Source organism: Nannobrachium achirus (genome assembly GCF_963921795.1).
Source record: "Nannobrachium achirus genome assembly, chromosome: 2".
NCBI lineage: Eukaryota > Metazoa > Chordata > Actinopteri > Myctophiformes > Myctophidae > Nannobrachium > Nannobrachium achirus.
Window position 1 is genome coordinate 5,781,001 of NC_137811.1, and position 11,703 is coordinate 5,792,703.

Consider the following 11,703-nt stretch of genomic DNA (forward strand, 5'->3'; position numbering starts at 1 on the left):
ACTTCACAGGTTGATCAATGGTATACATATGAACATTTTTTGTATTGCAAGTTTCCATGAAATCCAATATGGCCGCCATAATGTAAGGACCCAGAAAATAGGTTTTGCCTCTAACTTCTGAACCAGATGAGCTAGAAACGCAAACTTGGTGTCTATTTCATGGTGTCTGACCATGGGAGACTCAATGGAATAGCTAATTTTATTATTGGGTGTGTCTGGACCTTTATTGTGCATATTTGCAAGATGGTGGATTCCCAAAATAGAGCTTTAACATAATTTCTACCATGATTGTTGACTGCTTTTGCAAATACAAGCAATATGAATCCATTTGCTAAGACGTATGGCACAGAAGGGACTTATACCTGTATTATTCTTGAGTTTGCATGTTGTCAAAATGGCTGTAAACGAGATATTATATTTCCTGTCCGATTCTACTGTATGTAGTTGTAGCAATGACTTCAGATAAAATCAGAGACCAAAACAATGTATCCTAGAAATTATTTTTTATTTAAAAAATTAATAAAAAAAGAGAGAGATTATCTCAATGAAATGCACTGCAAAAAAACCTACCTAAATATGTTTTTGAGTATAAATCAACTAAAAACAAGTAAGATTATCTGCCAGTGGGGTAAGAAAATTTTTCCCGGTAAGATTTCTTGAAATAAGAAAATATATCAAGGCTTTAGGGAAGTCAGGGATTCTTAAAATAAGTTCATTAAACCCCATTCCAAGTAATTAATTAAGTCATATAAACTCAGAATTAGTTGGCAAACCTCTTCAAATAGGTTTTTCAGACTCATTCCAAGCAATATATTCAAGTCAAATAGACTCATAACTACCCGTTTAAGTCATAGAAACTCAAAATTAGTTGGCAAACTTCTTCAAATAAGATTTTCAGACTCATTCCAAGCACTAAATGTAAGTTAAATAAACTTGTAACTAGTCATTTAAGTCATAGAAACTCAAAATTAGTTGGCAAACCTCTTCAAATAAGTTGTTCAGACTCATTCCAAGCACTATATTTAAGTCAAAAAGACTGATAACTAGCCATTAAAGGTCTTGAAATCGGTGGTAAAATCCCCTTTCAAGCACAATACCAAGTCAAAGAGACTAATAACTAGCCATTAAAGGAGTAGTTCACCTCAAAATGAATTTTCTATTCGGGTCCCCATCCGGAATCAATGGGGTAAATTTACAATAATCGGATTTTGTCTTAGGAATGCAACAAATACAAACAAATATATTCTTGAACTCAAGTCTCCATGGCGTGAGTAAACAAAAGAAGAAAAGTCATTTTGGGGGTGAACTACTCCTTTAAAGGTCTTGAAATTTAAGTGTTAATCCCTTTCCAAAATACCCCAAAGCTACTCAAATAAGCGGTAAAAAGCAAATCCTGAAATGTAGTAAATAAATGAAGGCATAATGAATGTTCTCAAAATTTATTATAAAACAATTAAGTGTGAGAGTGTTACAGTAAATTGTTTACAGTAGTACATTTTTGAGTAAACACTGAGTGAATAGATTTACTAAGCACTTTTATTTCTGTCTCAGTTGAATTTACTATAGGGATAATCAAGGCACCCTGTTTCCTTCCAGCTCACCACGACCAAAGAAGCTGGGTATGTGTTTACTTTTCAGTAAACACATACTAAGCACTTATTTTTGTTGAATTTGCCATAGTCAGGGCACTCCCAGCACTTGACAATAAAGAGACCCAAACCAAACCAGAGATCAGTGTCACAATGTCTTTCTGTCCATCCGCCATGCATGCTGACACTACACCACCACAAGAGCCAGATGCTGAAACATGCCAGAAGTTGGAGATGACTGACGTCATTAAGACACCATGTACAGTGCAGCCACATCCAGCCTGAATCAGATCTGGGCCACATCCAGACTGGAATCCGATCGGTTTTAATGGTCACGTGTTGTTAATACAGATGAGATTCCAATCTGGATGTGGCCCAGATCTGATTCAGGCTGGATTTAAATTGGCTGACAACTGAATTTGCCAGAGTCAGGGCACTCCAAGCACTTGACAATAAAGTGCTCTTTACATTGTCATTACAGTATTACAGTGCTTACAGAGCAATTCAATTTTTAAACTTTGAATGGCTGCCAAGTCACTGAAGTCAGCCCGCATTTGGAGATGGCTGACGACCGACACTAAACAGTGCCCACATCAGATACTCCCACATGCGGAAACAGTTAACAAATTTAGAGATGACCGACATGACAGACGGACGGACAGAACATCTTAAGAGTATGTTCTGATCCTGGATAGGCCTAAATTTGGAGATTGCTGACTTAACACTGTAGATACGTACACTATAGAGATTACTACTTACAGAGCTTTCACATAAAACCACCAAAGCTTTAACAACATAAGGTACCAGAGCTTTAACATAATAGCGGCACTTTAACTAGCAAAAATAAAACTGCCAGAGCTTTTAACAACAAAAGGTACCAGAGCTTTAACATAATAGCAGCACTTTAACTTTACAAAAAATACAGGAGATCTTTGACACCCCCACAGTGAGAAATACAGTCACTAGCATGATTGCGATACTGCAAGCCAGTGAACATGGACAGAAGCACTGCTACCCGAAGAAACAAGGGCCAACACCTAAGCGAGGCGTCCCCAAGAAGAGACGTCGCCTCAACCTTTCTCCCAGTGATGACGAATCCAGTGGCTCAACCATCATTTTGTCCCAAACCACTGAGACCTCTGGGGATTTTGGGGAGCCCAGCACCAGATGATGGACCTGATGGCCCTGTTGCATGCAAGTAGATTTGGCTATAGGCTAAGCCTTTTTACACCAGGTACCACCTCAGAAAATGTTTTTCCAAGTACCATCATAATAACTGATGTTAATATAGGTGTGTAGCACAGTTAAAACACAAATTCATTCATTTAACCCTTAAGTTCTGTTCAGATTCACTACACCTTCGTTCTGTTCGGGTCATTTTGACCCGGGGGACATTTGGTTTAAAAAAAACAACACTAATATAAATTTTAACTTAACAAATCATCATGATACATTGACTTTGACTCAATACCAAACAATTCATATGATGTATATGGTAAATGTTTGCATTTCTGCTTTGCTATATCACATTAAACACTGAAAGAGCTAGGCGTTTCTACTGATTTAGCTGAAATTCATGTAAAAAACGACTTTATTTAATACTGGGCAATATTGCTCATGATTATAGGAAAAAATGAAAATCAGACAATATTTTTATGAACTTTTTTCAACATGCCCATTAATTGAATACTTGTGGTTCAAGAACAGGACATCATTCTCACATAGAGCTGAACACACATGTGAACACACATGAACGTCACATATGAATATACACTTGAACGTATACGGGACAGTGGTTTTCAAACACTTTGGTCTCAGGGCACCCCTGTAAACAACATTTTCATCCACAGCACCCGTGAATTACAGTGTTATTACTTTACAGCTCCTTATGTTTATGTAAAATAATGTAAAATTTCCCCTAAGATACAGTACAGTCACAAGGAAAACTTAGGGGTGATTTTGTATCTGTGTTTGTACATGATTCCTTGTATTTCTGTGCATCAGGGGAGGGGGGGTTAGGTGTGGGGAGGGGGGGGAGGGTTCGGAATGGGGCTTCGGAAGGGGGGTGTTAGAAGTGGGGGTGACTGTGTGTCTATGTTTTGGCATAATACTGTGTATTTCTGTGCATCTGTGCTTCCGGGTCAAAATGACCCGAACAGCACTAAAGGTTCAAAAAATATGAGGGGGGTGTAGCATGGGTGTAGTGCAAAAATATTTTTTTTACATGTTCATCTCAGAAGAATCTTTAAGGCCAGTGAGTTTCAGGTGGAAAAAAAATTAACTTCTACCTTTTTTTTCCAAATGAAAATGTAAAACGGGTCAAAATGACCCGAACAGCACTTAAGGGTTAAGGAGTTCTCTTTTTTTAAATATATTTCCAAGCTAATAATTTCACCAGGTCATTGGACAGATGCATCCACTAGGCCTGTGAACTGATGATATCTTCAATGTTGTCATGCTAATTTAAGCACAGAGCCTATTTCAGCCTATTGCTTGATCAGAATAACAACCTGTAGTATAATGTAAATATTTCACTCTGCTTCTATGATTTCTTTTTTGGGAGACTCCAAACCTATAACCATGATTTGTGTATTGTGTTCTCGATTTTAGCGGAGGAGAGTCAACTAGTGGAGGTTGACTGTCGAAGACAGCCGTGAAGCACAGGCCAGGCATTACAAGACGCTTCAGGAATTGCTAAAAAGGCCTAAACCAAACCAGAGTGACGTGGCACAACTGCTGGAGCTCGATGCCAGGAGGGCCTTCATAGACAGCGATGAAACACTGAACAAGGAAGACAGGCCTGCAAAGATCCTTAAAGCATATCCTTGCTTCAAGGATCTTAAACATGCAAGTGAAGTGATAGGTTTACATTATACTACAGGTTGTTATTTTGATCATGCAATAGGCTGCAATAGGGGCTCTGTGCTTAAATTGGCATGACAACATTGAAGATTTCATCAGTTCACAGGCTTATAATTTGAGCGGGTCAAATTATTGGCTTAGAAATATATCTAAAAACAATAACTCCTTGAATGAATGGATTTGTGTGTTAACTTGACATTACAGCACCTGGTATTGTACTTTACAAGCACCTCTACTTTACATCAACAAATAAAATAAATAAAAACAAATAAAAAATACAGCATCCGTTATTGCACTTCACTAGCACCTCACTACTTCCCATCAACAAAAGTCTTCCACTCTGCCAAGGCTTTTTGTAGGATGGAGTGGTGTCACGGTCATGTATGTCATCACATAATATTTCTGTCTGCACGACAGACAGGAGTGTAGCCACGCACTTGGGGTACGTGAGATGGAAGGTGTAGTAATAGCCAAGTAAATAGATCAGACCGTCAATCAGCTGCTCCTCTGGAAAGATGGTGATGGGAGTGTTCCCCACAGCAACCAAACAGCGGGGCCTATCCAGGATCAGGACGGGGCTCTGGAGGGGTCTCTTCTGGTGGTAGAGATTTGGGTCTTCAGATGGCTACAGCAAAACAAAGAAAAACAATATAGAAATGATTTCAGTAAACATAAATGGGCAACTGGCAAACCGACTTGTCACTTAATAACAGAAAACCGATATAGTATTGATTTCAGTATTTTTTTAAGTCCAATGTATTTGTAGTTAAGTTCATTTAAGTTAATAAACCTTGCATAAATGCATTAGAAAATACACTTCAGAATTCCAATAAAAATAAAAAAGAATAGCAGATATACAAGCATAAAACATACCACACGGACATGTTTTGAGCTTGTAGATCAGCTATTTTGTCTATTTGGTGTGACACTCCTACCTCAAGGATGTGGAGCAACGCTTCACTGGGTCCTCCCAGCTTCTTTGGTGGTGGGGAGCTGGAGGGAAACAGGGTGCCTTGATTCTCCCTACAGCAAATTCAACTGAGACAAAAATAAAAGTGCTTAGTAAATCTATTCACTCAGTGTTGTTTACTCAAAAATGTACTACTGTAAACAATTAAGGCGTTTAGCTGACGCTCTTAATCCAGAGCGACATACATTAAGCAAGGTCAATACATCAAACTCATTGTAATCTAAGAAAAAACTAAAGTAAACAAAAATGCAATCTAACTTATAGTTAAGGTTAAAGAGCAGGTGCTATGGGCTATGATGGAGTCTGAAGAGGTGAGTCTTCAGACCACGGCAGAACCTAGAGAGTGGGTCTGTAGTTCTAAGAGCAACAGGAAGATATTACACATTTTGGGTGCCAGAAGGGCGACTTGTCTAGGACGAGTGGATGAGAGCAAAATCACTTACCTCCATCCAAAGGAAGCTGTGCTTGCCTTGTTCCAGGCAGCGTAGAACTGGACCTGGCAGCAGAAGCTATCCCACCTCTTCTTGGCCTCAGTGAAGTTAGGGTTATCCTTTGCCAAGATCCGACGTAGCTCATCTTTAACCTAGAAAAAAAGTAAAAAAAAAACAACAAAAAAAACATTGAAACAACTGCTGTATGTAGAGGTAAAAGCAAAAAGAAATCCCAAGACTGAAATGTATTTTTGGACCCATGTCCCAATATGATTTGTCGTGTCGTGTGATTTTAATTGTAGCTTGTAGATCTTTTTTTTTTTTTTCAAAGTTACATAATTATCTACCGTGGGGGAGGCTCTCTCCAATCCGACATGTCGCCACTCCGAAATTGGCTTCTTATTGTCGGAGTGGCAACACTCCCATGGGGGTTCAGGTTAGGGTTAGAGATAGGGTTAGTGTCGGAATGGAGACATGTCGGAAAGGAGACATGTCGGAGTGGTGGGATGTACTCCTACCGTGGGAGTGGAGAGAAGGAAGACGTTCTGGATCCAACAGGGCCAGATTTGTCTTGTGGATTCTCATTCTAAGTAAAGCAGATAAAACATTTACAAAGTGGTAAATAACTGACCCAATTTAAAACTCTGTCACTGATATTTGCCAAACAATGCAGTTATAATACCTCTGGGTGAATTGGAGCCCACAAGCGCTTTCTGTGGCCAAAGTCAGCCTGGCCTGGAAAAACCTCCATCAAATCCTCTTGGGTGAGGGTGCGTAGCATGTCTGCTTCTAATGTAAAGCAAAATGAACACATCAATAATATAATAACTATTAATTTACGGAATGTATGTCCATCTCTGTCTGCACTGAAACTAAACAGTGTCGTCACCATGGTAACAGCTGCATGATGAAACAATGTCCAAATATGGGCATTGACATGACACTGATATGTCTGGGTTCTCCACCATTAATTCTGAGACTCCTACACCCCTACATTTAATCAATCCCCCATATACTGTGCAAATCCCCAGGGGACTAGTTTATACCTAGTTTTGTGTTGTTTCAATACAGTATTTATCAATTTCTATTTTTATTTTTTTTGCTTAACTTCTTAGGCTTTTCTACCATTTTGAACAATATTTTTACCACTTTGAACAATATGTTTTTAAATACTTCAAATGGATAGCTACATTGACACATTGTGAGCTTGTAGATCAGCTATTTGAACCATTTAAAATGCTTTTCAAAATAGTAAAAAAAATATCCACCATGGTTTAAGTTACAATGGGATTGAATAGGAAGGGGCGTGTCTGATCAAATGAATATCAATATGTAAATAGGTGTAACTCAGAGTGAGGAGAACCTAAGTGAGTAGACCCTCATTGGCTTCTTTTTGACCATACTGTTATGGGGGTCCTAGAAATTAAAAAAAGTTGAGAAACACTTCACTATATTGAACAGAGCCTTCGATGTCATGCTCTGCATACTATGTTGAACAACTTGAAAACAGTCTGGGGTGTTCACAAAAGCATGGGTCGACAACAATTACCCACATTTGTTTATGAAAGTAAAATATCCTTTTAAGGTGGTCGCCAGCTAAATGGTCCAACATTGGCCAAGATGAAAGTAGCCAATCCACAAGCTTCAACTAAATGTAATGCCTCAAATCCTACAATTATAAGTGCTTTTTGGGGTGGGGGTCCTCAAATGTACCCGCAAGGGTCACATTTAGGTCTGTCATGCATTAATTTAATCAGCTGAATATCAACATACCTTGTAAAATGGATAGTGTGGTAGTTTCCAGCTTAACCATGATGCAGTACATGTTGTCACATATTGTACCTGGCAGACAGGGAGGGGGGGGTGAATTCACTGAAATGCTATGGCATCATTTAAAATGATCACATCAGGAGGGACCAATTGCAACTCTGACAACTTTACTGTTCTGTTATTCATCGTAAAAATAAAACGTTTTTTTATCATCATTGTTCTTTTATTGTTGTAGGTTAACCTGAAATCATAATAAACAGGCCCTCCACTTTGCATGATAACGTGGCAAAAGCCCTAATTTATACAAATGAACCATACACAAGTTCAAAACACGGTGCAATTGCATGTTTAAGTACTTAGCAGCACGACGGTGCTGAACATAGCAGATCTAAAAGCTCTCCGTGCATAGCGTGGTCGGCTTTGTGAGCTTGTATAACACTGCAAGATCTGTTATTTTCAGCGTGCGACACCGTCGCCGTGCAAAATATAAATTAGGCTTTGTGGCTTGTGGCCTCGTCTTGTTGTTTTATGGCACTCAACATTCGTGTGCAAAGTAGAATATAATAGAATAATAGCTTACCGTGCGTGCGTTCGGTTCCACTCCAAGTCCACAGCTGTTAGCGTTAGCGGCATAGGTTAGCGGTTGGGAGTTTGAAGAAGAAGATGATGATGATGATGAAGTCAAGCGGATGTGACGTTTTCAAATAGCCTATCTACGTGCGCTTAACGTGCGCTTACGTGCTTACGTCATAAGCCCTGTGGAAATAAGCCTAACATAATACATTAAAATAATGCCCAGGCTATTACAAAAAGAAAATGTATTGTTTATTTATGTCATTTCTGAATTGCGTTATTTGCTCCATATGACATTGATGACGTAATTGCACTGAAAAATTACCATTAAAGGAGTAGTTCACCCCCAAAATGATTGATTACTCACACCATGGAGACTCTAATTCATGTATATATATATATATATATATATATATATATATATATATATATATATATATATATATATATATATATATAATTATTATTATTATTATTACCCATATATATATATATATATATATATATATATATATATATATATATGGGTAATAATAATTATAAAAATTATTATTATTACCCTTATCGCATTCCTAAGTCAATAATTTGATTATAATAAATGTAGGGGTAGGGGACCCAAAGACACTTTGGGTCCCCTACCGGAATCAATGGGGGCTTTAGGCTTTATTGGCTTAGGAATGTGACAAAAAAACAAAAAATACATTTCCATGAATTCACGTCTCCATGGGGTGAGTAATCAATAGAAAAAAAGTCATTTTGGGGGTGAACTACTCCTTTAAGAACCCAAAAGGAATGAGTGTGGTGTAATTAACCCGTTATGACTTGAGCCATACGACCTGGGCCTGATTCTACAAATGCCTTAGTTTTCAAACATTGTCATGCCAAGGTCCCCCAAAATGATGTATTTGAACACCACTTCGAGAGACATGTTATATTTAAAGGTTTGGCTGAGGTGGGATTTCTATATATTTGCTTTATTATTTACTTTATTCCATGTACTCTGATCTTGCCATTTGAAAGCCACTGTACTTAATTAAATGTGAATAAACGTGATGTTGAACAACATTTTTCATTCCAATATGTAGTGTGAAAATAGTTATTGTGACCTTCGGTCGCTGTTTCTCTGAAACCGTGCAGATCTTGTGACATCACTCTGACTCACTGACCAAGATGTAGGACTCCCCTTTTTGCCCTTATGCAGCATGGAGATCCCTGATGTCATCAATATTAAGCCCATATCTGGCAACGCCCATGTATCCATATATGGAAATCCCTGATGTCATCAATATTAAGCCCATATCTGGCAAAGCCCATGGACATATCCATATATGGAGATCCCTGATGTCATCAATATTAAGCCCATATCTGGCAAAGCCCATGGACATATCCATATATGCCATATATGGTGTCATCAATATTAACCCCATATCTGGGAATGCCCATATTGTAGTCATTGTATTTCCATATGACCTAATCAAACACTGAGATCCATACATAAAGACAATAGGGTATTTTACTAGTTTGGTACTTAAAATAAGTACTCAGAGCTACTCATTTTCTTAAAAGTGACACTGTGGATTCAACCTTTGTCTCAGAGGGTAATTTTTACTTGATGTAAATGTGAAATATTATAATTTAAGATCTAATATCATGGTAAGAAAAAAAAGAAATATTTTCTTAAAACAAAAATCATCATCTTGTACAATTTTATCTTCTTTAGAATATAATTTTTAAAACTAGACCAATAAGAATTTATGGCTAGATATACGATTGCAAATCTTGCTTAGTTCATTCATTTTTGCAGTGTGAATGCAACTGCCTTTTTGGGGTCTTTCACACATAGACATGCACATGCTTTCCAACAACTTCAGCTTCAGGGAAATTATAATGAACACATGATTAAAACAGGCTGCATTATAATGCAAATAATTGCTAGTCACTATCACTGTCATGTGTACCTATCCTGCTGCATCTTGTCTCCAGTCCTTGGCAACGACACCCCAAGTAGCATGCAATTCCCTTCTTCGCACATGAAGTTCAATCACCCGAGAGAGACTTGGAGTAGAACCGCTGCTCCTTCACTTGGAAAGGAGTCAGCTTAGGTGGTTCGGGCATCTAGTACGGATGCCCCCCGAGCGCCTTCCTAGGAAGGTCCTCGATGCACGTCCCACTGGGAGGAGACCCCGTGGCAGACCTAAGACCAGATGGAAGGATTTTATCTCCAGACTGGCCTGGGAACGCCTCGGTATACTCCCAGAGGGAGTGGAGGAAGTTACGCAGGATAAGGAAATCTCTCAGTATCTCAGTTGGAACCGTTACCCCCGCGACCCGATTCCGGATAAGCGGTTGAAGATGGATGGATGGATGGATGGCACATGAACAGTTTTTCTGGCAGCCTTTGATACAGCTACATGATATTGCCTTGTCCATTGATATAGGCCAGGCTGGCTCTGTAGATGGACAGGGGACTGCCTTCCCATCACTGAGAGACCATCCATATTCAGTGAAGCAAGGGATGTCTGGCTTCGCGATGTGTGCAGTTTTATCTATTATGGCTGCAAGAGCAGCTCTTTTCAGGTGCAGGCCAAAGGCATTTTCTGTAGGTGGCAGCAGCTTCAACAGGGTTGATCGGTTATTTAGGAACTTGTACACTCTCAGCTTTGCCAGGTCAAAGTCCTCCGAATGATCAGCTTTTGATGCATATACAGCTATTGTGAGGTCTCTAGCCTGATTCTTGACATCCTCTGAGAGGGAATAAGAGGAATTTTCACCAAACTCCTGAAGTGCAGGGAGATCTAGACCCATGCTGGTCTTGAACCATGCCTTCTTTCCAGTGAAAAAGGCATAGCTGGTGGTATCTCTGCCACTCAGGCTGTGAATAAAGGGCAGGGCACGACACTGTGCGAGTCCAAGGGCTGAGACCATGTGATGGATAGGAAGATATGCATCCTGCTCTGTTCTCACCCACAGCTCTGGAAGGTCTAGGAGGTGGGTGGCAGCATGATATAGATGCCTATATCATGCTGCCGCCATGGGAAGGCAGTCCCCTGTCCATCTACAGAGCCAGCCTGGCCTATATCAATGGACAAGGCAATATCATGTAGCTGTATCAAAGGCTGCCAGAAAAACTGTTCATGTGCGAAGAAGGGAATTTCATGCTACTTGGGGTGTCGTTGCCAAGGACTGGAGACAAGATGCAGCAGGATAGGTACACATGACAGTGATAGTGACTAGCAATTATTTGCATTATAATGCAGCCTGTTTTAATCATGTGTTCATTATAATTTCCATGAAGCTGAAGTTGTTGGAAAGCATGTGCATGTCTATGTGTGAAAGACCCAAAAAGGCAGTTGCATTCATTTCATTGAGATAATCTCTCTCTTTTTTTATTAATTTTTTTAATAAAAAAATAATTTCTAAGATACATTGTTTTGGTCTCTGATTTTATCTGAAGTCATTGCTACAACTACATACAGTAGAATCGGACAGGAAATATAATATCTCGTTT